This window comes from Gopherus flavomarginatus, chromosome 1, assembly GCF_025201925.1.
Source record: "Gopherus flavomarginatus isolate rGopFla2 chromosome 1, rGopFla2.mat.asm, whole genome shotgun sequence".
In the NCBI taxonomy this organism is placed as follows: Eukaryota; Metazoa; Chordata; order Testudines; family Testudinidae; genus Gopherus; species Gopherus flavomarginatus.
Window position 1 is genome coordinate 224,900,108 of NC_066617.1, and position 25,550 is coordinate 224,925,657.

The window sequence follows — 25,550 nt, forward strand, 5'->3', positions numbered from 1 at the left end:
TTACCTAGGCGGTGGGGTCGGAGTGAGATGTTGCAGAATGCAAAACTGCTGAGCTAAATGCTGCATCATCTCTGGACTGTTGAACCAATGCGTAATATGAGGCAAAGGTGTGAACCGATGACCAGGTAGCTACCCGACATATTTCCTGGATGGGAACATGGGCCAGGAAGGCGGCAGATGAAGCTTGAGCCCAAGCAGAATGGGCGGTGAGGTGACTAGCCGGAACGTGAGCCAAATCATAGCATGTACGGATGCAGGATGTTACCCAAGATGAAATTCATTGGGATGAGACTGGTAGGCCTTTCATCCAGTCTGCCACAGCTACAAAGAACTGAGGTGACCTTTGGAAGGGTTTTGTTCTCTCAACATAAAAGGCGAGAGCCCTGCGAACGCTTAGGGTGTGCAGCTGTTGTTCCTGATGCGATGGGTGCGGCTTCGGGAAAAGACTGGGAGGAAGATGTCCTGATTGACATGAAAGGTGGACACCACTTTAGGGAGGAACGAGGGGTGTGGTCTCAGCTGTACCTTGTCCTTATGGAATACCGTATACCGGGGATCCGCTGTCAAGACCCGAAGCTCAGATACTCATCTTGCCGAAGTAATAGCAACGAGGAATGCTGTCTTCCAGGAAAGGTACAGCAGCAAGCAGGTGGCCAGTGGTTCAAAAGGAGCACCCATAAGCTTGGCTAGCACCAGGTTGAGATCCCAGGTAGGAGTCAGGCGTCTGACTTGGGGGTACAAACATTCCAATCCCTTGAGCAACCTTGAAACTATGGGGTGAAAGAAGATTGATCGACCATTTTCCCCTGGGTGGAAGGCGGAGATGGCTGCCAGATGCACCTTTATGGAAGAGACCGCTAGGCCCTCTTCTTTCACGGACCAGAGGTAGCCCAGGACAGTAGGAACGGACACCTGCCTGGGGATTGAGTTATGCTGAGCGCACCAGCAGGAGAAATGCTTCCACTTGGCCAGATATGTCATCCTAGTGGAAGGCTTCCTACTGCCCAAGAGCACCTGTTGGACCGAGGCAGAGCAAAGCAACTCAAGACTGGCTCAACCATGGAGCAACCATGCTGTGAGGTGAAAAAACTGCAGGTCCAGATGGTGAAGCCTGCCGAAGTCCTGTGTTATGAGATCTGGCCAAAGTGGCAGGGGAATCGGGTCTGCCACTGAGAGGTCGAACAACATGGTGTACCACTGCTGCCTCGGCCATGCTGGAGCAATTAGGATCAGGTGGGTGCTGTCCCTGCGGAGCTTGAGTAAGACTCTGTGGATGAGTGGAAATGGTGGGAAGGCATAGAGTAGGTGCCTCTTCCACAGGTTCAGGAATGCATCTGAGAGGGAGCCCCGGGAGAGTCCCTGGAAGGAGGAGAACACCTGGCATTTCCTGTTCTCTCGGGAGGCAAAGAGGTTTTCCACTTCCGGAAAACAGAACCAATGACGTCTGGACGAATCGACCACTCGTGAGACAGGAAGAATCTGCTGAGGTGATCTGCCAGAGTGTTCTGGACTCCTAGGAGAAAAAACGCTACCAAATCAATCGAGTGGGCTATGCAAAAGTCCCAGAGGTGGACGGCTTCTTGACAAAGGAGGGATGAGCATGCTCCACCCTGCTTGTTTATGTAAAACATGGCCATTGTGTTATCCGTGAACACTGATACACAACGGCCTTGGAGATGGTCTCGAAACACCTGGCATTCTAGATGGACCGCTCTCAGCTCCCGCACAATGATGTGCAAGGCCAGTTCTTGAGGAGATCAGAGGCCTTGAGTGCAAAAGCCCTCGAGGTGGGCACCCCAACCCAGAGATGATGCGTCCGTGGTTAGGGGCATCGAGGGTTGCGGTGGGTGGAATGGCATCCCTGCACAGACTAGAGTGGGGTTTAGCCACCAGGTTAGGGAGCCCAGAATCTTACGGGGAATAGTGAGCACCGAGTTCAGGCTGTTTCTGCGTGGTTGGTATATTGAAGCAAGCCAGGTTTGAAAGGAATGGAGGCATAGCCTCGCGTGCTTGGTCACAAAGGTGCAGGAGGCCATGTGACCTATTAGGCTGAGGCAGGTGCGCACCGACGTTGTCAGGAAGGTTTGAGGACCTCGAATAATTGAAGCCATTGCTTGAAAAGGCGACGGCGGGAGGCAGGTTCTGGCCAGATTGGAGTCCAGAACCGCTCTTATGAAATCTATGCTCTGCGTGGGTGTCAGAGTAGACTTCTCTATGTTGATCATCAGGCCTAGGCTCCCGAAGAGGTCTTTGATGATGCGCAGGTGCTGCGACACTTGTAACTGGGAAGTCCCTCAAATGAGCCAATCGTCAAGATACGGGTAGACGTGTACCCGACGACAGCCATGCATTTTGTGAACACACGCGGAGCTGTAGAAAGGCCAAACGGAAGTACAGTGAATTGAAAGTGTTGATGGTTGACCACAAAACGGAGGTACCATCTGTATAGTGGGTAAACTGCGATGTGGAAATACGCGTCCTTCATATCGAGGGCGGCATATCAGTCTCCCAGATCCAGGGACGGGATAATGGTCCCCAGGGTTACCATGCGGAAATTCAGCTTTATCATGAATTTGTTGAGTTCTCGCAGGTCTAGGATCGGTCATAGACCTCCCTTTGCCTCGGGGATTAGGAAGTAGCAGGAATAAAACCGCTTGCCCCTCATGTCTTTTGGCACCTTCTCTATGGCTCCCATGACTAGGAGCGACTGGAGCTCTTGTAAGAGGAATTGCTCGTGAGAGGGGTCCCTGAAGAGGGACGGGGAGGAAGGGTGGAAAGGTTGGGTTGAAACAAACTGGAGGTAGTATCCCACTTCCACCGTGCGCAGGATCCAACGATCTGAAGTTAGCTGGGACCAGGCAGGGAGGAATTGTGAGAGGCGGTTGAAAAAGAGAGGAGAAGGATCCGGTAGAGCAACTGGTGGGCCGCCCTCGGGCATCCCATCAAAAGTTCTGCTTGGGCCCCGCTGGCAGTTTAGGGGGCGCCTGATTTTGACCTCCTTGAAGGCCAGACTGTCTCCAATGATTCCCTCTACCATGCCTTCTGCTAAAGTCCTGATGCGGCCTAGGCGGGGCGTTAGGGTAGTGTGGCTGGGGTCGGAAGGTCCTGCGTTGGGTCACTGGCGTGTGCATACCCAGCAAGCGCATTATAACATGACTGTCCTTCAGACTTTGCAATCTGGGGTCAGTTTTATCTGAGAACAGGCCCTGGCCTTCGAAGGGCAAATCCTGAATAGTTTGTTGTAATTCAGGGGGAAGGCCTGATACCTGGAGCCACTCCTGACGCCAGGGTCCTGGCTGCAGAGTCTGCTGCATCCAGAGAGGCTTGGAGGGAGGTTCTTACTACCTTTTTACCCTCCTCAAGTAGGGCCGTAAATTCTTGACGGGATTCCTGGGGAAGAAGCTCCATAAACTTCCCCAAGAACACCCACGTGTTAAAGTTATATCTACTTAGGAGGGCTTGTTGGTTTGCCACCCTAAGTTGGAGGTCACCGGCCGAGTATATTTTGCTGCCTAGGAGGTCCATGCGTCCAGCCTTCTTTGACTTCGGAGCCGGGGCTTGCTGGCCATGACGCTCCCTCTCGTTCACCGATTGCACCACTAAAGAGCAAGGAGGTGGGTGAATGTAGAGATATTCATACCCCTTTGAGGGGATCATATATTTTCTCTCTACTCCCCTTGCTGTAGATGGAATTGAGGCTGGGGATTGCCAAATGGCATCCGCATTAGTCTGTATGGTGCAGATAAATGGAAGAGCCGCTCTAGTAGGTGCATCAGCCAACAGGAAGTCTACGACAGGGTCCTCTATTTCACGGACCTCCTCCACCTGTAAGTTCATATTCTGAGCCACTCGTCTCAAAAGGTCTTGATGGGCCCGGAGATCAATTGGTGGAGGGCCTGAGGAGGATGTTCCCGCCACCGCCTCGTCAGGCGAGGAGGAGGAGGAGAGGCCCGGGACCAGGGCGTCCTGTTGGGGCTCCTGCACTTGAGGAGCGTCATCTGTGTCAGGTGGAACCTGGGTGTCTGCAGATAGTATTGGAGCCTCATCCGTGCCTGGGGGGGGGCGGGGGCAGCTTACTGTTGCCTCTGGTACCCAGTGTTCTGACAGGGCCGACCGTGGAGCCACTGATGGAGCACCTTGGGCCTGGTGGTATGCCCAACGTGTCCAGAAGGACCAGTGATGAGGCCCTTACTCTTGGCTCTGGTTCTCTGGGAATATATGGCTGGGGATGTCAGAGTCATGCTCCTGAGGATAGGATGTGCTACCAGCCTGCGAAGACACCGATGTGCGTCTCGATGGCCACGGCAGTGCCGATAGAGCCTGGGAGGGCGCCACTGTTCTGGATGCTCGATCTCGGGGCGGTACCGGGAGGTATAATGGTACCGCAAACGAGACTGGGACCTTCTACCGTAGTGGTGCCGGGAGATCAACTGGGATCTCGAGTTCCTTCATCTGGAGCGACTGTGAGATACACAGTGCCAAGGGCGGTGCCGTGAATTGGATCGGTACCAGGAGTATCCGGCCAACTAACAAGATGTCGAACGGTGCCGCAAGTGCGACCGGTACCGTGATGGAGAGCGGTGCCGGGACTGCGAGCGGGAACGGCGTGATCGAGGGCGTCTGTGAGACTGTGATCTTGAATGACGTCTTTCTGTTGAACCAACGGAAGGTAGCCTTACCAGGGCCAGTTTTCCGATGGATTGTATGACCCGCACTGGCGGTGCCGGGGGTTGAGGACATGTTGACTCCGTCACGGCGATGAGCTCCTTTGCCGTGAAGAAGGTCTCCGGTGTAGAAGGGAGGGCAAGTCAACCACAGCATGAGCCAGGGAGCTGTCAGGCATCGGACTCAACAACCCTTGTGGGACTGGAATCGACGGTGCTGCGCTCGGTGGAGCCGCAATCGGCGGTGCCACAGTCGACGGTGCCGCGGCAGAGGACAGTGCCGAATGAACGGTTTTCGAAGAACGCTCCTTCCCTGGAGCGCTATGTTTCTTCCTGGGTCTCAGGGACAGGGAGCGGTGCCGAGCAGATGTCAGTGCCAGTAGGGGTCAGTGCCGGAGCAGTTCGGGGCCAAAGGGGCGCTCCTTACAGAAGCAGTCTGTTGGGCGCTCGGTACCGAGGCTGCAGGACTAAGTGCTGACTCCATGAGGAGCTGTTTCAGTCGAAAGTCCCGCTCTTTCTTCGTCCTTGGTTTAAACAATTTGCAGATGCAGCACTTATCGGTAAGGTGAGATTCCCCTAGGCACTTGAGGCAGGAGACATGGGGATCCCCTACTGGCATCGGCTTTTGGCACGCCGAGCACGGTTTGAATCCCAGTGCCTTAGGTATGGGCCCGTACCGGGGTGGAGAAAAGGGGGCTAATCCCCAATCCCCACTTAAACTATATACACTAACTATAAATACAACAACTAATACTAACTATAACTACAAGAACTCGAACTATACACACAATAAACAGCAAAGAACTACGAGTAGCTAGGGACGTGGAGATCAGCAGAGCCGCGCTCCACAGTTCCAAAGACCGTCACAAGCAGTAAGAAGGAACTGAAGGGCCGTTGGGTCGATAGGGGTGTATATCTGGCGCAATAATGGCGCCACTCCAGGGGGTGACCCAACCGACCCACCGAGTGTTGCTAGGGTAAAAATCTTCTGACGAACGTGCACACGGCGCGCGCACACCTAATTGGAATCGATATGAGCAAGCACTTGAAGAAGAACATGCAAATTCCATTACCCAACCCCCTTCCAAAGGAAGCAAGAGGAGGAAGACTAAGGGCTGGTGTACACTACAAAATTAGGTCAGCATAACTGCGTTGTTCAGTGGTGTGAAAAATCCACATGCCTGAGCAGCATAGTTAAACTGATCTTAAACTCACATGTAAAATTCTTCCATCAACCTAGCTACTGCCTCTCTGGTGGATTATCTACATGGATGGGATACTATGTCCTGTCAGCACAGGTAGTATTTACACTGAATCACTACAGCAATGCAGCTGCAGGAATGCCACTAGTGTTTTAAGACAAACCCTAAGATACAGCAAAATCATTTCTCCTTCCTTACGGATGAGAATAATATACAAAAATCATTCACACACCTCCATTCCCATAAAGATACCAATATACAACGTAAAATCTCCCTCATCCCTGCACCAAATTTTTAAAAAGCACAACAAAATCCTGACCCCACTTCTACTGGTGAAGAGCAATCAGCAAAATTCCCTACTTTCCATCCCCAGTGGAAGACCTCCATCTACGCCAGAAGTATAACTGAGTCAGGAAAACCAATTACAAGATTTTTCCCTGATCTGGTCACATCACAGTTTTAGAAGTAGTGTAGTAAATGTAGTATAGACAGGATCTAACTGTGTCCCCATAATTGGGTTAAAGCCCTGAGCAGTTCAATGCCTTAGCAACTTATTACTGTGTTGAAACCAGGTTCCCCTGCCTGACTTGATCACTGAGAATGTAACACACACACACAAAGGAAAAATTATGTTCAAAATTACACTTTTATAAAGCAAGGGCTCAACTTCACAAATAATTCCGAAAACCATGAAAAATGTTCCAAATACAATTAGCTACTTGTTTCTTTTTCTGCATCTCCCTCAGTTTGGGCAGTAAAAACAGCAGTTTCCCTGTGGCCTACAGCCAGGCTCCAAACTCATTTTCACTCCCATGCACTAACTCAGTGCTGGATGTTGGAATTGCAGACACTGGGCAAAAGGATGTTTCCTCTGGCTTAAGAAAAGAGGGCGACGGGGATGTTTTGGGTCAGACTGTGTCTGTGCTGATTTTAATAAAGCCTAAATCGGGGAAACATTTAGCCCTGAGTATCTCTTTGAAACTCCTCAGTGAAGGGGGCTCTACGCCGGGGCTGGGGGAGAACTCACTGCCCCCCACAGGCAGGCAGCCAGACTCCCCCCCGCCCGCTGAACCCCCTGGCTGGGCAGGGAGCGGTGTGGAGGGGCCCCCGCTCGGGGCTTACAACAACGCAGCGTTGCCGCGCTCCAGGCACCGCCAGGGGGGAGGGGTGTGTGTGTCGGGCTGCAGCGCGGCGCGCCCTGCCCTGCCCCCTCCCGAGGCTGGTGGCGGTAGGGTTGGCGGGCGCCCTCCTCTCTCCGCAGTGCGGGGCACATTGCAGGCGGCCCTAGCGCTGCAGGGGCCCGGGAAGCCGCCGGGGGCGGACAGCGCCAGCCCCTGTCACGCAGCCCCCCCGAGGGGGGGGGGGCAGCGGCCGCGGAGCGGGGCTGTGGCCGCCCTCGCTGGCCCGGCCCGCACGAAGGGAGCCCGGCTGCTGGGACGAGCGATTAATTCAAGATGGCGGCCAGCGCCCTGCCCCCGCCTCTCGCAGCCTCTGTGCCCCGCCGCCATCTTGTCTCCTCCTCCACAGGCTCCGCGAGTCCCTCTCGGCCGAGCTCGGGGCCTGGCCCCGCCGCCCCCCGGCCTAGCCCGGCCCAGACCCCACTCCCCACACGGCCCGGCCCCAGCTGCGCCGCACCCAGTCGCGCTGCGAGAGCCCGGCTCGCGGCCCTGCGGCCCGCTCCGGCCGGAGCCCTGGCGCGGCCTAGCTGCGGCCTCCTCCGGGCCTGCACTGCGGCGCCGCGCCGCGGCCTGCTGCGGGCACGGGGAGGAGAAGGCCCGGCCCGCGCTGCTTACCGTGCGGGGTGGCGGGCGGCGGCGCTCGGCTCGGGGCGGCCTCTCGCAGCGCGACTGGGCCGAGCTCGGCGGCGGTGGCTGCGGCGGGGCGGGCGGGAGGGGAGGGAGGGGCCGAGCTCGGAGCTGAGTGGAAGCGGCCAAGCTCCCCGGGCCGGGCCCGCCGTCAGCACGTCACGTCACTGCCCGAGAGAGACCCAGGAAAATGCGGAAGGGAGACGCCGCCGCCGCTGCCTGCGCCGCTTCTCAGGCCAAGCGCCCCGGGGCCGCGGCAGCGGAGCGGGCCCGGGACTCGGCGGCGGCGTTGCCGGGGTCGGACGAACAGGAGGGCGGCGGCGGCGGCTCCTCCTCCGCTCCAGCTCGGCCGTAAAATTCCGCTCGGGGCTCAGAGCCGCTCAGCGCGGTCCGGGGAGAGGGGAGCTGGGGCTTGGGCCTCCTGCCTGGCGGGGCCTGGCACCCCCGCTCCAGTCGGTGGCACTGACCCATTGGGTGGCCTGGCTCCCCCGTTCCCCAAAATATATTTTCAGCCCATCCTGGAAACTTTGCAGGCCCCCCTCCCGCGCGCTTTTTTTGGGGGGTGGATTAAAGCTTTTTTGTTTTTTTATTATTTTTGGGGGGTTCTGTATTTTTGTGCATGTGGAAATAAAATCGGATTGAGTAGCGCAGCTCGGGAGGAGGTGTGTGGCCCGGGATAATTCCAGGCAAGCTCTAGTGGAAAATAAATCGATCAGTATAATGGGATTGGTGGGGACTAGTGTCTTGTAAATAGGACTGAAACCGAAGCCCGACCTTTACATATTGAAAGTGGCTTCTTGCACACGTAATAGTAGTTACTTTCCTTGAGGATTTTTAATACACATGGTATGTGTTCTGTATCCTCCTGTAAAGAACTGGCATAGCTTCAGGTGATGGTGTCCCATATAAGAACAGAAGGGGGAAAAAAATCTAAAAACACTATTACTGTTCATTTTTATAAACTTGTATGGGGAGAAAAAGGTTAAAGAACACTTTCAAAGCAAAAAGGAATTAAATGTAATGTTGAGTACTGCCAATTTTAAAGTTTTACAATTATATTTATTAAAATGCTGTTCTGTTTAAAAATATGTAGTGTTGCTATGTCAAAGATGAGTAAGCAAAGACCCCAACCCTGTAAATATTTACCCATATGAATAACTTTGGGTAGGTCTACACTGCAAAAAAGACCTGGGATAGCAAGTCTCAGAGGTGGTCCACTAATTGGCTGCTACAGGGCTAAAAATAGCAATGTAGACATTCAGGACAGTCCAGGCTCTGAAACCCACTGCCCTGGCTTTTCAGAGACTCAGGCTCCCACCTAAAGCCCAATGTCTACACTGCTAGTTTTGTCTTACAGTGCTAGCCCTGCAAGCCCAAATCAGTTAACCCAGGCTCTGAAATTCACTGTCACGAGTCTTTGGTTTGTAGTATAGACTTAGTCTATGTCCATGAGTAGGCCCTCTGAACTCAGTGGGAGCATTCATGTATATAACGGACTTGACTAACTGAAATGGACCATGCACAAAGTAAAGAAACTGATAGGACCATCACGCAAATACATTTGTCCCTTATAGTAATCAAGTCCTACTTATGCTATTTTTAACAATAGTAGTTTAAAAAATTCAAACAAGTGAAATTTTTATGTTGGTGGTGCTGCAAGTGATACAAACCAATAAATACCAGAGATGCTATTAGGCAGTATGCTTGCCAGAATAGAGACAGAGTTGATGCTGCCCTTAACTTTGATATTTTGGGCTTTTTCCACTTTGTTGCACATTAATTTTGTGGACTAGTCTTTCACATATCAAGATGCAAGCTTCAAAAACAGTTTAAATAACACTTGCAAATTAATTTCTCAGTTTAGTATACAGTGGATATGTACTTTGGACTCTATAAGCTCCAAATGTGTGGAAGTCGCACAGAAAAAAAATGGAGGCGAAAGCACAATGCTTCATAGAAATAGTTCCTTTAAATTGCATTAACATACCAATTCTACTTGTTGCATGTAGCTGGACTGCTGCATGTGCTTACAATAAATTGTAGTACTGGGGCGTAAGCTAATATTTTTTTAAGCCTATTTTGGCAATGGGTGCTGAAGGATACTGTGTACATGTAAACTAACCCTGCTTTCTGCACAGGTAAAAATATTGTTGGGATGGGAGACGTCATTATACCAGGACAATTTTTGAAAGATATTATCTTAGATTTACTGATCTGTCACTCAGAGGATTTAGTATCGCTCTACCTTAAATCAGTAACCAATAGTTAACTGGACAGTCCACGAAAGGAAACCTCCCCCATAAAATGAACCACGGACAATAAAGCTGGTCAGAAAATGCCTACTGAAACAAAATGACAAAGGGGAAAATTTGCAAACATTTAAAAAAAAATATTTTCCATTTTCGTACAGGCTCTAATATATGTGGCTCTGGTATCAAAAGTTTTATAACAATGAACAGCAATATAAACCCACCCACCCCCCAGCCCTTGCCCAGTGTTTAGGTCATAAAGTCTGCAGTCTAATGAGAATGTTTAAGTTGCCCTACCATTTCCACTTAAGTGTCCATGTATCTATTGGGTGTCTGGGAAGGATCCCCCCCAGCCTAAGGGGAGGACCCACAGGACCACAGAACCCACTGATTACGGGGGACAACTAATAAAAGAACAGGAACAGGAGTGTGGTCAAAGGGTCAGAAGAAGGGAACCTGACAGGGACACCGAGCAGAGAACCCCAGATGGCGCCCATTGCTCCTCGAAGGCGTCAAGGGAGCCAGTGGACGCCGCCCAGAGGAACTCCGCCCGGATACGTGAATGGACCAGGGATCGGAAACAAGCCCCACAGTCACCGGACTCTCCATCAGCCAACCTCCTCTCCCTGGTCGTGTAGATGGCCTTTTTAGCCAGGGTGAGGAGGAGGTTGACCAGGAGATCCCATGACTTTGTGGGGCCACGGATAGGGAGTGAGTAGAGAAGGAGGTGAGGGGAAAAGTGCAGCTAGAAACGTAATAGGATGTGGATGAGGAGCCGGTATAGGGGCTGCAACCTGGCGCACTCCAAGTAGACGTGCGCCAGGGTTTCCCTCACGCCGCAGAAGGGGCAGGAGTCTGAGATGGGTAAACTGCGCCAAGTACACGCCCGTGCTCACGGCCCCATGAAGGAGCCGCCAAATGATGTCCCCGGCGGGCCTCAGGACCAGGGTATAGTAGAGGCTGGCCCACTGGGGCTCCTCACCCTCCAGGGGTGGCAGGAGGTCTCGCCACTTGGTATCGGGGTGGGACACGAGGGTGAGAAAGTGAAGGGTGTGGAGCACGAGCGTGTAGAGTTGTTTCCTTGGCGCGGTTTGGAAACGGACTGGCTGCAGGTCGTGAAGCCGGCTTGCGGAGAAGGGGTGGGGACCCGATGAAAAGGTCCGGAGGGCCTGGGGTGCGGGGTGGGCAGGGCGTGCCCTCCCGCAGGACCTGGTCGAGGCAGGCCCGAGCAGCGGGTGGCAAAGCGGCCTCCACCTCCTGGAGTACGCGCCGGGGAGTACAAGGTCTGGAGAGCCCCATGCGTTGAGCGAGCATCAGGGGATCCAGCTAGCCTCCCCAGTCGTAGTCCAGGAGGTCTCCGACCCTGGTAGCTTCCTCCAGGACCAACCTCTGGCGCACCGCGGGGGACTGCGCCACCTGCATACGGAGCTGGGGATTGTGTAGCAGGGGCTCCGCGAGGAGATCAGCCCCCTCAGTGTCCGCCACGGACCTGGTCGCAGAGAACAGTTTCCAGGTCCAGAGGAGATCCTGGTAGAAGACTGGTAGCCCAGAGAGGTCTCGCGGAAGACCCCTCAGTTCGAGATAAAAGAGCTGCCGGTCGTATTGGAGCCCTCGGAAGCGGCGCAGGAAGGCGTGTGCCAGTGCTCTCCACGCTGGACTACCCGCACCATAAAGAAGCCTCTGCTGTGCCTGGAGGCGGAAGACGTGGACCTGAGTGCACAGGCACTTCAGGCCCTGCCCTCCCTCCTCCAGGGGCAGGTGGAGTACCCCTGCAGGGACCCAGTGCAGTCCTGGCCAGAAGAACTCCAGCACCACCCTCCGGAGGTCGGCCAGGAAGCCCGGGGCCGGGACCAGGGTGTTGAGCCGGTACCAGAGCATGGACAGGACTAGTTGATTGAGCACCAGTGCCCTCCCTCGAAGGGAAAGGCACTGGAGGAGTCCTGTCCATTTCCGGAGCCGCTCTGCCACCCTGCCCTGCAAACCTTGCCAGTTCTCCGGCAGAGACGGATGCATGGCGGAAAGGTAAACGCCGAGATAGAGCAGCAGACCCGCGCTCCACCGGATGGCCTGAAGCGTGGGGGGGAGGGAGCTCGCCCGCCACCCGTCCCTGACCACCAGGCCAGAGCTCTTGACCCAGTTGACCTGGGCGGAGGAGGCCACAGAGTACACCGCCTGGCAGGCCTCCACCTGTGCCAAGTCGCCCGGGTCCTGGACCATGAGGAGCACATCGTCGGTGTACGCCAACAGGACCAACCGCAGCTCCGGCTCCCAAAGCACCAACCCCGTCAACCTCCTGTGGAGGAGACAGAGGAAGGGCTCGATGGCCAGAGCGTACAGCTGGCCAGAGAGGGGGCACCCCTGCTGCACTTCCCGCCCGAAGCTGACCGGCTCGGTCAGGGTCCAGTTGAGCCTGACCAGACACTCTGCGGAAGCGTACAGCACCTGAAGAAAACCCACAAACTGGGACCCGAAGCCGAACGCTCACAGAGTGTCCAGGAGATACCCGTGGTCCACCCTGTCGAACGCCTTCTCCTGATCCAGGGACAGGAGGGCGAACGACAGACCATCCCTGCACCCAAGCTCCAAGAGATCCCGAACCAGATAGAGGTTATCAAAAATGCTACGGCCCGGGACGGTGTAGGTCTGATCTGGGTGGATCACGTCCTCCAGCACGGCTCCCAGCTGCAGCGAGATGGCCTTGGCGATGATTTTGTAGTCCGGGCTGAGGAGTGAGATGGGACGCCAATTCTGTAAATCGCGGAGGTCCCCCTTCTTTGGCAATAAGGCTAGCACAGCTCGCCTGCACGAGAGAGGGAGGACCCCGCCCTGCAAGGACTTGGCCTAGACGCTGGCCAGGTCCGGGCCGAGGACGTCCCAGAACACGCGGTAGAATTCCACGGTCAGCCCGTCCATGCCCGGAGAGGGCGTCCAAGAACTCGGCCAGAGAGAGAGGCAGCTCTAGCCGGTCCCGGTCGCCCGCGTTGAGCGTCAGGAGCCCGTCCCAAAGCACTCTGCGAGCGGCAGGATCGGTCGGATCCGGGGAGAAAAGGTGCGCGTAGAAGGTCCGGGCCCTCTCACACATCTCCGCCGGATCCGTGAGGGGGTGCCGTCCTCTGCCAGAAGGCAGGTGACATGCTTCTTGGCCCCCCTCCTTTTCTCCAGGGCATAGAAGAAGCGGGAGCCGCGATCCATGTCCCGAAGGAGGCGGATGCGGGAGCGAACAAAGGCGCCCCGAGCCCGATGGTCCTCGAGGACTCGGAGCTCCTCCTGCTTCTCCCAGCACGCTCCGCAGAGGGATGGATCCTCGGGGCTGGCTGCCAGATGCCTCTCCAGCTCTAAGACCTCCCGTTCCAACTGCCCTATCGCCGCATCCCTCGGTCGGCTGACGCCCCGGGTGTAGTCACGGCAGAAGAGCCGGGCGCGCACCTTCCTCACATCCCACCAGCGCCGTGCCGAGGGAAAGGCACGCCGCTGCCCTCGCCAGGCCAGCCAGAACTCCCAGAAGGATGCCACGAAGCCTGCATCCTCCAGCAAGCTGTTGTTGTAGTGCCAATAGGCCGGCCCCGGCCTCTCCACACTGAGAGAGGCCGTCACAGTAATGAGGTGGTGGTCGGAAAAAGGGGCCGGCCGGACGCTGGAGGACTGGGCCCGGGAAAGGTGGAAACGCGACATGTAGATGCGGTCCAACCGGGAGTGGCACAACCGATGGACTCCCGCCCGGACATAGGTGAATGTGGAGACATTGTCCGGGTGGTGATCGCGCCAGACGTCCACCAGGGAGTGATGGTTGACGATCTCTCGGAGGATGTCCGCGGCGGCTGGGCTCTGCTCGGTTCCCAAGCGGACCTGCTCCTCTAGAATGATGTTGAAGTCCCCGCCCAGGATCAGGCACTCACGAGGATCCAAGGAGCCGAGGAAGGTGGACGCCTGCTGATAGAACGGCAGCCGCTCCGGGGCCGATGTCGGGGCATAGACGTTCACGAGGTTGACCACGAGCCCCTCCATGCGGACCCGGAGGTGCAGCAGGCGAGCCGGCACAGACTCTGCGGCCCCCAGCACCTCCGGCTGTAGATCGGGAGAGAACAGGGTAGCCACTCCAGCACTACCTCCAGAAGGAAGGAGAGCACCTGGCTCCTGCGGAAACCCACCCTACAGCTACGGGTGTTCAATGTGGCAAAGGTGACAGGTGCCATGAGGAGGGCTGGGGGGGATCCTCGCCGGCAGGGACGCCCACGGCCCCCGTTGGGCTGCGCAGCAAGCCGTGACCCACCCCGAAGGTGAGCAAGGCGTCACGGAATTTGTGGACCCGGTAGTAAGACGCGGCGCCCTGCTTCCCGGTCCTTTTGCCCTCCCCCATGAGGGCCCTCGCGGCCTGAAGGATTTGGTGGAAATCCCCCCATCGCTGGAGAGCAAGTCGTACCTTGTTGCGGGAACCCCTGACATTGTCCAGGAACTCCCGCAGCTCCTCTCGCAGCGCATGGGGGGGTGGGGTCACTGGCCCCCGGTGACCCACCAGTGGGGCCTCTGGCACGGCCCCGGGGCCTACGGAGACGGGAAGGCAGGGGGCGGAACCCCGACGTGGCGCCCAGTGGACCAGCGCCACACGGTCTGCCTCAGAGCCCGGCTCGACGGGGGGCGGCGGAGGGAAGAGTGCAGCCCCTAGGGGGTCAGGACTGGGAAAAGGGAAGGGAACAGCCCCAGGGGCGGCAATAACATCGGGGGCGGTGGAGGGGATAGGGACGGTGTCAAGAGTAAGGGCAGAGCTGGGGTCAGGGATAGGGACAGAGATGGGGTCCCGGGCCGCAGGAGACGGACTTTCAGGAGGTGGCTCCTCGCGGCCAGGCACGGGGGTTGGAGGGGTAGGGAGGGGATCCCCAGTGATGCAGGGCTCAGGCTCAACGGTAGGCACGCTGGCCACGGCATCAGATGTAACACCTGGGGTGGGGCCCCCACCTGGGGAGGAACTCGGGTGCCCCGCACCACCGAGGGATACCCCTGTGAGCCCGTCTCCCGGCCGCGAGGCACCGGCCATCAGCGGGGTGCCATCCACGGCCAGGCAGGGCAGAGAGTCCAGGGGACCTTGGAGGCAGGAGCGGACGCAGCGGTCAGGAGGAGGGAACACGGGGAAAGGGGAGCTGGGGTGAGGACGGCTAGGTCGAGGCCCACTGGCGGAGGGTTGTCCTCCCCCTGGGTAACTGGGGTCAAACCCAGGGCCTCGATCTCCTCAAAGATGGAGGGGGGCTCGCCTCCCACCACCCCGAGGTCCTCCCCGCTAGCGCCCGAGGCAACAATCGCCGCAAGTGTTGCAGGGGGTGTAGGTGGCAAGGGAGCAGGGGGGACCGCGTCCGAGGCCTCCAGAGAAAGGGATTGCGGAGGAGGGACGGTGGTACCCTCTGATGCCGCCATGGCTTCCCTGGCCGGCACTGGTGGATGGACTGACCCAGAGGGCACGGCGGAAGGCTCGGCATCTGCGGCCCCCTTTCTAGTCTTACAGGTGGTAGGAGCGGAGCTCGAGTCTTCCGCTTGCCTCGCCTACCCTGGACTTGGGTCCAGCCCTCCATGGCGTCGCTCGCGGGCTGGTGGACAGGGGTCGGGTCGGAGGGCAGGGGTGGTGAGTCGTGGACCTGGAGGGGCACTGGTGGGACAGCCGGAGGAAGGGAAGATACCCCCCGGGGAGGGCCCTCTCCCACGCCCGGCAGTACCCCTGCCGCACCCTCCTCCGCACGCCCCGCCAGAGTGCAGGCAGCGGAGGCAGGGCTCTGTCGCTCGTCTGGGCATGCCAAGGGAGGTACCCCTGCAGCCTGAGCGGGAGCAGTGATGGATTGAGGAGGAGGAGGGGCGGCCCTGGGCACCGGGCGGCCAGGGGCGCCTGCGATGACGGGGCCGGCACCCTGCCGGGGCTCGGGGGTCCCGGGTGCCCCTCCGAGCCAGGCCAAGGGGCAGTCCCTCCAGACGTGCCCCGTCACCCAGCAGAGGTAGCACCGGGCCTCCCCCGTTGAATAGTGCACCCAGTAATGGGCCCCCTGATAGGGTACCAGGAAGGACCCCTCGAGCGCCTCTCCGCCACGTGCCGCAGGCAGCAGTTGAAGCTGCAGCAGTTGAAGCTGCACCTGTTGGCGGAACGAGAGGACGTGACGGAGGGCGGGGTCCTTGCAGCCCAAGGGGAGAGGGCTCACTACGGAAATGGGCTTCTCTAGGGTAGTGAGGGCAGGCAACAGGGCAGCATTGGGGAGGAAGGGGGGGACAGAGGTCAGGACGACACAGACTCCCAGGTCCTCCAGCGGCTCCAGGGGGACAAACGGCCCCCATTGCCAGGCCCTTCTCCACCGCCTCCTGGGCGGCAGCCTCCAAGGCAAGGAAAAAGACAACCTTGCCATACATTTTGGAGGCTGCCACGATGGCCGTGGGCCCCACCATCCTCGCCAACGCCCACACGTATGTCTTCACGTGGGGCGAGGCGGGCACCAGGAGGCAACGGACGCCGTGCTTCTGGGTCAAGGTGGGGAAGGGGCCCCGGCTGCTATAGATAGTAGCGGAGGTGGCAGCCTGGGGAGATGACGTAGCGGCAGGCGGGGGGGCCGCCGCCACTTGGGCGTATGCCCTGGGGGCCGGGGGAGGGGCACCTGCAGAGCTGGTGGAGGGAACAGATGGGAGGGGCGCCGCAGCCGGTGGCGGGGCAGCGGCAGAGGTGACAGGCTCCGCCATGGAGGGCTTAGTTTTCCTAGCAGGGCCCTTTCCCTTCTTCTTGCCCTGGCCCTTCCCGCCAGCTGGGGTGCTTCCCCAGAAGCAGAGGGGGCGAGGGACGTGGCGGTAGCAGAGGACATCCCGTCGCCCGCTTCTGCCGGTGCCTCAGTTATAGCGGTGGCAGGTTATCCGGCAGCGGCGGCAGCAGTGGAGACTGGGGGGTGGTTGAGGGAGCAGGCAGGGCAGGGGGGACAGGGGCCGTCCCAGGGGTCCCACCTGCTGCATCCCCCACCATGATGAGTAGGGAGGGAGGGGGAACACCGGAGAAAGGGAGAGGAGGGGAAGCAGGTCAACCACTCCTCCCCGCTAGGCTGTGGACAGGGGAGGAGGATGCCGAAATGGGGGGGGGGGCAGATAGGGGGACTATGAAGGACTTGTGGGGGGGCCATTCACCGACACGGAAGGAAAAGCCGGCTCTTCTAGCTGCACTAGGGGAGGAGAGGGATACAAAAGCAATTGGGGGGTGCAGTGCAAGAGGGGAAACTCAAATGGGGGGGCACGAGCACACGAAAGGGGCACGGGTGCACGAGGGGAGGGACCGATCAGGGCGAAGGGGCCATAGGGAAGGGGCACAACAAGGCTGGGAGTGGGGCAGAGGGACCAAGGGGCGAGTTGCAGGGCTGAGGCAGGACAAACAAGGCTGCAAAGGGAGACGGGCGGGGCAGGCAAACAAACTAAAGCTGGGGGGGGGGCAAAAGGCTACAAGGGGCAATGGGGCAGGCAACAAGGGGAAAGGCTAGGGAGCCTGTCGCAGAGGGGAAGAAGTCGGGTGGGGGGGCGTGCACCCATGAGCACTCGTGCACAATCAATATGGGTGGCTGGCTGCTGCTGGAGGCCCAAACGATGGAAAAAGGGCATGGCAGGCCAGGCAAGCAGCTGAGTCCCAGAGGTGGGGACCGAGGTAGATGGTAAGCAGTCTGTGGGGGTGATGGAGGGGGCAGTGGTGGTGGTGGGGGTTGGGGAGGGACACAGACCAGGGGGCAGGCTCCACGCCACACCCCCTGTGCCCCCACAAACACAGTCTACACCCCCACCACTAGAGCACAGTCAGAGAGTTACTCAGTTTCTGAGGGCCCCCTCCACAGTGGTCTTCAAGGTCTTCCTGTGCGCTCCCCCAGCAGCAGGTGGTCTCCTCTGTCCTCACTTTCCTCCAGGTCCCAGCAGCTCCCCAGGCAAACACAGTTCCAGCAGCAGCAGCAACCCTGGTGGCGAGGCAGGAAGGACCCCTCACAGGTGGTAGCAGCGGTGGTGGTGGTGGTGGGGTCCTGGCTTCTCCCTCCAGAGGTGGAGAGGGGGGCTGGCCAGCAAGGCCCCCCCACCCCTCGCTCAGCAGCAGCAGTCCAGGAGGGGTGCACTCCAGTCAGCAGCAGCAACAGCAGCAGCCCGGGAAGGGAGAAGGAGCTCCAGCCAGCAGGGCAGCCAGAGAAGGGTGGGAACGCTCCAGCCAGCAGGACAGCCCAAGCAGACAGAGGGCTCCCGGTAGCAGGATGGTGACCAGCTCCTGCCCTGAAGGGGTGAAAACAGCCCAGGGAAAGGGCTGTGGCAGGGGAGAAGCTAGGCTGATGGGGGAAGCAACCACAGGTGGCCCTATAAGAGGGCTGAGAGACATAGACGCTCTCTCTGGCTCTTGAGAGAGAAAGACCAGGCTGCTTGGGAAGCTGAAGAGGGTACCCAGGGTGGAGCAGTGTTGGGGAAGAGCAGAGGAAGCTGGGGCGCTCCAACCTAGCAAAGCCGCAGGCTGAGTTAAGGGCCCACAAAAGGGTACTAAGGCAGCCGAAGGGCAGCTCAGGACTAGGCAGAGGCAGCTAGTCCAACCCCCCTTGCTGATGATGAGTTGTTTACAGACTGCTGTCTGCCCCAGTGATGGGAGGCTAAATGGAGACTGGCAGTAGCCACTGAGGCAAGGTGGGGATAGAGGGTTGGGGGTTCCCCTGGGAGGGGAGACACAGAGTGAGGGGAGACTGTACTGGGTAGAACTCCTGGGCAAAGGGTACTGGGCTCTGGGAGGGACACGGGCCAGCAGCAGGTGAGACATCCGCTGGCAGAGGGTGCTCTGGAGCAGGAAAAGAGCTGATTCCCTGGACAACCAGCAGGAGGTGCTGTGACGGTGAGTGTCACCCTGCCACAGCCCAAGATACAGATGAAGGCACAAATGATTGGGCCATGGTAGAGATGGACACCTAGTGAGCAACCTACCCTTATGCTGGATACATGGGTGCTGTGCAGAACCCTGAATGCTAGAAGTGTGGTGGGAACCTGAATCTAGGTCCCTGTTCACCTGTGGGTATTATCCTGTAACCCTTTTGCTGCATTTACTCTGCATGCCATGGAGAGATTGGCTGTTCTGAAATAAGCCCCTTTCCCCTTCCTGAACTTTCTCACAGTAATGAAAAGAAACAAAGTGAAACCCTGAGCCCTGGTAACAGAACACTGGCACTAGCTACTACCCAGCAACCTACAAGCAGCAGCAGCTTGTTTCCCACAGAGCAACCTGCCCCCTTTCTCCCCCTGGAGCTCTTTTGGTGGAGTTGAGGTACCCCCTAATTGTCATCACCAACTACTATGGAACCTTCTGATTCCAGAATTCCATCCCCTCTTCTGTTGGCATCACCCAGAACATATCTTCATGTTCCCCTAAGTGATGTAAGGGTTAATGTATTGACCTATGGTAGCTATCTTTGCTGACCTGCCTGTGGCAAGCGATGGTTACAACAGAGGGTGGAGAGTTTACCATATAAACAGATTCCTTCCCAGAGTAGATTGCACAGAGTTTAAGGCTAGAAGGGACCAATATATGACCTAGTCTGACCTATATACCATAGGCCATTAAATTTCACACACATACCCCTGTACGGAACCCAATAACTTGTAAAAGCAGCACAGAGTCCTGTGGCACCTTATAGACTAACAGACGTTTTGGAGCATGAGCTCTTGTGGGTGAATACCCACTTCGTCGGATGCATGTAGTGGAAATTTCCAGGGGCAGGTATATATATGCAAGCAAGCTAGAGATAATGAAGTTAGTTCAATCAGGGAGGATGAGGCCCTCTTCTAGCAGTTGAGGTGTGAAAACCAAGGGAGGAGAAACTGGTTTTGTAGTTGGCAAGCCATTCACAGTCTTTGTTTAATCCTGAGCTGATGGTGTCAAATTTGCAGATGAACTGAAGCTCAGCAGTTTCTCTTTGAAGTCTGGTCCTGAAGTTTTTTTGCTGCAGGATGGCCACCTTAAGGTCTGCTATTGTGTGGCCAGGGAGCTTGAAATGTTCTTCTACAGGTTTTTGTATATTGCCATTCCTAATATCTGATTTGTGTCCATTTATCTTTTTCCGTAGAGACTGTCCAGTTTGGCCGATGTAAATAGCAGAGGGGCATTGCTGGCATATGATGGCCTATATTACATTGGTGGACGTGCAGGTGTATGAACCGGTGATGGTATGGCTGATCTGGTTAGGTCCTGTGATGGTGTCGCTGGTGTAGATATGTGGGCAGAGTTGGCATCGAGGTTTGTTGCATGGATTGGTTCCTGAGCTAGAGTTACTATGGTGCGGTGTGCAGTTACTGGTGAGAATATGTTTCAGGTTGGCAGGTTGTCTGTGGGCGAGGACTGGCCCGCCACCCAAGGCCTGTGAAAGTGTGGGATCATTGTCCAGGATGGGTTGTAGATCTCTGATGATGCGTTGGAGGGGTTTCAGCTGGGGACTGTATGTGATGGCCAGTGGAGTCCTGTTGGTTTCTTTCTTGGGTTTGTCTTGAAATAGGAGGCTTCTGGGTACATGTCTGGCTCTATTGATCTGTTTCCTTATTTCCTTGTGCGGCTATTGCAGTTTTGAGAATACTTGGTGGAGATTTTGTGGGTGTTGGCCTCTGTCTGAGGGGTTAGAGCAGATGCGGTTGTACCTCAGTGCTTGGCTGTAGACAATGGATCATGTGATGTGCCTGGGATGGAAGCTGGAGGCATGAAGGTAGGCATAGCGGTCGGTAGGTTTTTCGTAGAGAGTGTGGTAATGTGACCATCACTTATTTGCACCGTGGCGTCTAGGAAGTGGACCTCCCATGTAGATTGGTCCAGGCTGAGGTTGATGGTGGGGTGGAAGCTGTTGAAATCGTGGTGGAATTTTTCCGAAGTCTCCTTCCCATGGGTCTAGATGATGAAGTTGTCATCAATGTAGTGTAGGTAGAGAAGGGGCGTGAGTGGACGAGAGCTGAGGAAGCGTTGTTCCAGGTTGGCCATAAAAATATTGGCATATTGTGGGGCTATGCGGGTGCCCATAGCAGTGCCACTGATCTGGAGATATATATTGTCATCAAATTTGAAGTAGTTGTGTGTGAGGATAAAGGCACAGAGCTCAGCAGCCAGTTGTTCATGTTGTCATCATGAACACATCTGACTACCAAAATGAGGCTGCCAGACAACTCTCCAATACCAAATTCTACAGGCCATTTCCCTCAGATCCCACTGAGGAATACACTAAGAAACTGCACCATCTACTCAGGACACTCCCTACACTAACACCGGAACAAATCAACATACCCTTAGAGCCCCGACCAGGGTTATTCTATCTACTACCAAGATCCACAAACCCGGAAATCCTGGATACCCCATCATCTCGGGCATTGGCACTCTCACTGAAGGATTGTCTGGATATGTGGATTCTCTACTCAGACCCTATGCCACCAGCACTCCCAGCTATCTCCGTGACACCACTGATTTCCTGAGGAAACTACAATGCATTGGTGACCTTCCATAAAACACCATCCTAGCCACCATGGATGTAGAGGCTCTCTACACAAACATCCCACACGCAGATGGAATACAAGCTGTCAGGAACATTATCCCTGATGATGCCACAGCCATGATTTTATATTTACTTCCTGATCATTGATGAAAATGTTGAATAGCAACAAGCCTATTACCAATCTCTGCAGAATCCCATTAGAAATACCCCCATTCAATAACGATTCTACATTGACAACTATTTTTTGAGATCTGTCAGACAGTTCTTAATCCATTTGATGTGATTTATTGATACTGTATACTTCTATTTTTTTGGTCAGAAAGATTAAGTATATTGCATCTATGCAGTTACCTTTATCAACTAAACTTGTAATCTCATCAATGAATGCAAGACTTATTTCCATAACACCATGTTGACTGGCATTAATTGTATTCCTATCCTTTAATGCTTCATCAACTGAATGTTGTATCAGCTTGTCCATAGTAACTCTAGCTCAGTAACCAATCCATGCAACAAACCTCGATGCCAACTCTGCCCACATATCTACACCAGCGACACCATCACAGGACCTAACCAGATCAGCCACACCATCACCGGTTCATACACCTGCACGTCCACCAATGTAATATAGGCCATCATATGCCAGCAATGCCCCTCTGCTATTTACATCGGGCAAACTGGACAGTATCTACGGAAAAGGGTAAATGGACACAAATCAGATATTAGGAATGGCAATATACAAAAACCTGTAGAAGAACATTTCAAGCTCCCTGGCCACACAATAGCAGACCTTAAGGTGGCCATCCTGCAGCAAAAAAACTTCAGGACCAGACTTCAAAGAGAAACTGCTGAGCTTCAGTTCATCTGCAAATTTGACGCCATCAGCTCAGGATTAAACAAAGACTGTGAATGGCTTGCCAACTACAAAACCAGTTTCTCCTCCCTTGGTTTTCACATCTCAACTGCTAGAAGAGGGCCTCATCCTCCCTGATTGAACTAACCTTATTATCTCTAGCTTGCTTCTTGCTTGCATATATATACCTGCCCCTGGAAATTTCCACTTCATGCATCCGACGAAGTGGGTATTCACCCACAAAAGCTCATGCTCCAAAACGTCTGTTAGTCTATAAGGTGCCACAGGATTCTTTGCTGCTTTTACAGATCCAGAGTAACACGGCTACCCCTCTGATACTTGACACCCATAACTTGTGTTTGACTAAACCAAAGCTTGTATTTTTTTAAGCATATATTCGAAAAAGGTGTCCAAACTTGGTAGAAAACCTCAAGAGATGGAGCATCCATGCCTTCCCTTGGTAGTTGGTTCCAGTGATTACACTGGTGGTGTAGTGACGGTCACTGTTGTAATTTGAGACTTTCAAGAGGTTTCAGACACAATTCAACCTGCAAAGATTAATGAGGCAACAGCTTCCAGCCATTGATTCTTGTTATGCCATTCTCCACTAGATTAAAAAGTCCTCTAGTACTCACTATTTTCTCCCCATTAAGGTACTTATACACTATAATCAAGTCACCTCTCAATATTCTTTTTGATAAACAGATTGAGCTCTTTCAGTCTTTAACTGTAAGGCGTTTTCTCCAGCCCTCAAATCATTTTTGTTGCTATTTTCGGCACCCTCCCAAATTTTTAACGTTCTAAAAAAAAAGGACATCAAAATTCTCTAGTCTTACCAATGCCATATACAGAGGTAAAATCATCTCCCTACTCATACTCACTATTTGCCTGTTTATGCATCCAAGGATCATATTAGTCCTATTTGCCACTTCACACAGGGAGCTCATGTTGGGTTGCTTGTCCACCATGACCTCTGAATCCTTTTTAGAGTCACGGCTTTCCAGGATACAATTCTCCATTCTGTAGGTGTGGCCTGCATTCCTTGTTCCTAGATGTATAACTTTGTATTTGGTTGCATAGGCTGGAGCACCCACATAAAAAAATTAACAGGTGCTTAGCACCCACCGGCAGCCAGCTCCTCCCCTCCCTCCCAACTGTTCCATGGCGGGCAGGAGACACTGAAGGGGGTGGGGGAGAAGTGGGAATGGGATGCGCTTGGGGGAGCGGTTGAGAAGAGGTGGAGCAGGGGTGAGAAGAGGTGGGGTGGGGCCTTGGGAGAAGGGGTGGAATGGGGGCAGAGCAGCAGTGGGGGCTGGGAGGAAGGGGTGGAGTTGGGGGCAGGCCTGGGATGGAGAGGGGGGTTGAACACCCGCTGGGTAGAAAGGAAGTCTGCGCCTGTGTTTGGTTGTATTAAAACGTAGTCTACTAAGTGATCCAGTTTACTCAGTATGACTTCCCTGTCCTCATTCACCACTCCATCAGTATTTGTGTCCACAAATTTTGTCAGCCATGATTTTATATTTACTTCCTGATCATTGATGAAAATGTTGAATAGCAACAAGCCTATTACCAATCTCTGCAGAACCCCACTAGAAATACCCCCATTCAATAACGATTCTACATTGACAACTATTTTTTGAGATCTGTCAGACAGTTCTTAATCCATTTGATGTGATTTATTGATACTGTATACTTCTATTTTTTTGGTCAGAAAGATTAAGTATATTGCATCTACGCAGTTACCTTTATCAACTAAACTTGTAATCTCATCAATGAATGCAAGACTTATTTCCATAAAACCGTGTTGACTGGCATTAATTGTATTCCTATCCTTTAATTCTTCATCAACTGAATGTTGTACCAGCTTGTCCATAATTTGGTCTGGGATTGATGTCAGCTAACTTGGCCTACAGTTACCCAGGTCACATTGCTTGCCCTTTTTGAGTATTGGCATATTAGCATTCTTCCAATCTTCTGGAATTTCCCCAATATTCCAAGATTTATTAAAAATTCACAATCCCCGGGGCCCAGAGATCTCTTCAGCCACCTCTTTTAGAATTCTTTCTTTATCCTCCTGCATTCTCAAGTGCAAAGGGTATCCACCAGTTTCTGCCATTTATTTTAGTCTTGGGTTGGTCTGTTCAGGCTTCTGAGTGTCATGTTGATGTATTTGACTTGTTTCTCTATTACTCTGCGTAATGCTTCTCTTGATAGCCCTCTTTTTCTCTTTCCAAGTGGTGTCCACATTATCACTTGCCGTGGAAGTCATGTTTATGGAATCCTTTTAGGACTCTTGGATGCAAGTTATTCAGGCCTGCTGATTTTAAAATAGTTGTCCTTAGCTGATGTTGTTTAATATCTTCTTTTGGCTAGGTCCACACTAGGAGCATTTTGCTGGTATAACTACATCAGTATACTTAATGTAGTTTATACCAGCAAAACTGCACTTTTGCTGTTACACTGTATTCCAGCCTCCCAGAGGGAAATAAGCTATACTGACAAAAGGGCAATTTGGCTGATGTAACTGCATCTACACTAGAGGCTTTTGCCAGCACAGCTCTGTCAACCAGGAATCACACTGACATAGCTATGCCAGCAAAAGTTTGCAGTGTAGACCTGGCCTCAGCTACTAATGGACTGGCAAGTTCTTCATCATCCTTATATGATACAAGTACCTCAACCTGCTTCTTTCCAAAATACAGAACAAATATTTATTGAACACTGCTGGTTTTTCTGCATCGTTATTCATAATATTTCCAGTGCCAACTAGTAATGAACCTATACCATTGCTAGGGTTGCTTTTGTTTCTAATATACTTAAAAAACTGCAGGCAAATAATGGAAGACTGGATCTCCCTGAAACTCCTCTTCCCCTCCAAATGCTGTTACAGTATAACAGCAAAATACACACACACACATGCACGCACACATTCAACAGCTAGAATGAATATGAGGTAAGTATACTTTGTAATAGTGGAATAATTTTCACTGTGTATTAAATTAGGGTTGTCAAGTGATTTTAAAAAATAATTGTGATTAATCGCGCTATTAAAAAGATTAATGGCGATTAATCATGCTGTTAACAATAGAATACCATTTATTTAAATATTTTGGATGCTTTCTACATTTTCAAATATATTAAGTTCAGTTACAACACAATATAAAGTATACAGTGCTCACTTTATATTTATTTTTTATTACAAATATTTGCACTGTAAAACAAAAAAAAGGATTTTTCAATTCACCTCATACAACTACTGTAATGCAATCTATCATGAAAGTTGAACTTACAGATGTA

At 54.1% G+C, this 25,550-nt stretch overlaps 1 protein-coding gene across 2 annotated transcripts in view; it reads right to left on the bottom strand.

The window, feature by feature from the left end:
• ZFX (zinc finger protein X-linked) overlaps positions 1–7,730 on the bottom strand; it is a 33,564-nt gene extending 25,834 nt beyond the window's left edge. The window contains exon 1 of one of the 2 annotated variants that reach the window (XM_050936515.1): positions 7,660–7,730. The gene's annotated coding sequence lies outside the window, so the exon portion shown is untranslated. Of the gene's footprint in view, positions 1–6,511; positions 6,878–7,659 lie in introns of those variants that run through there. The other variant, XM_050936516.1, reaches the window with a different exon arrangement.
• Between the last annotated feature and the right edge of the window lie 17,820 nt (positions 7,731–25,550).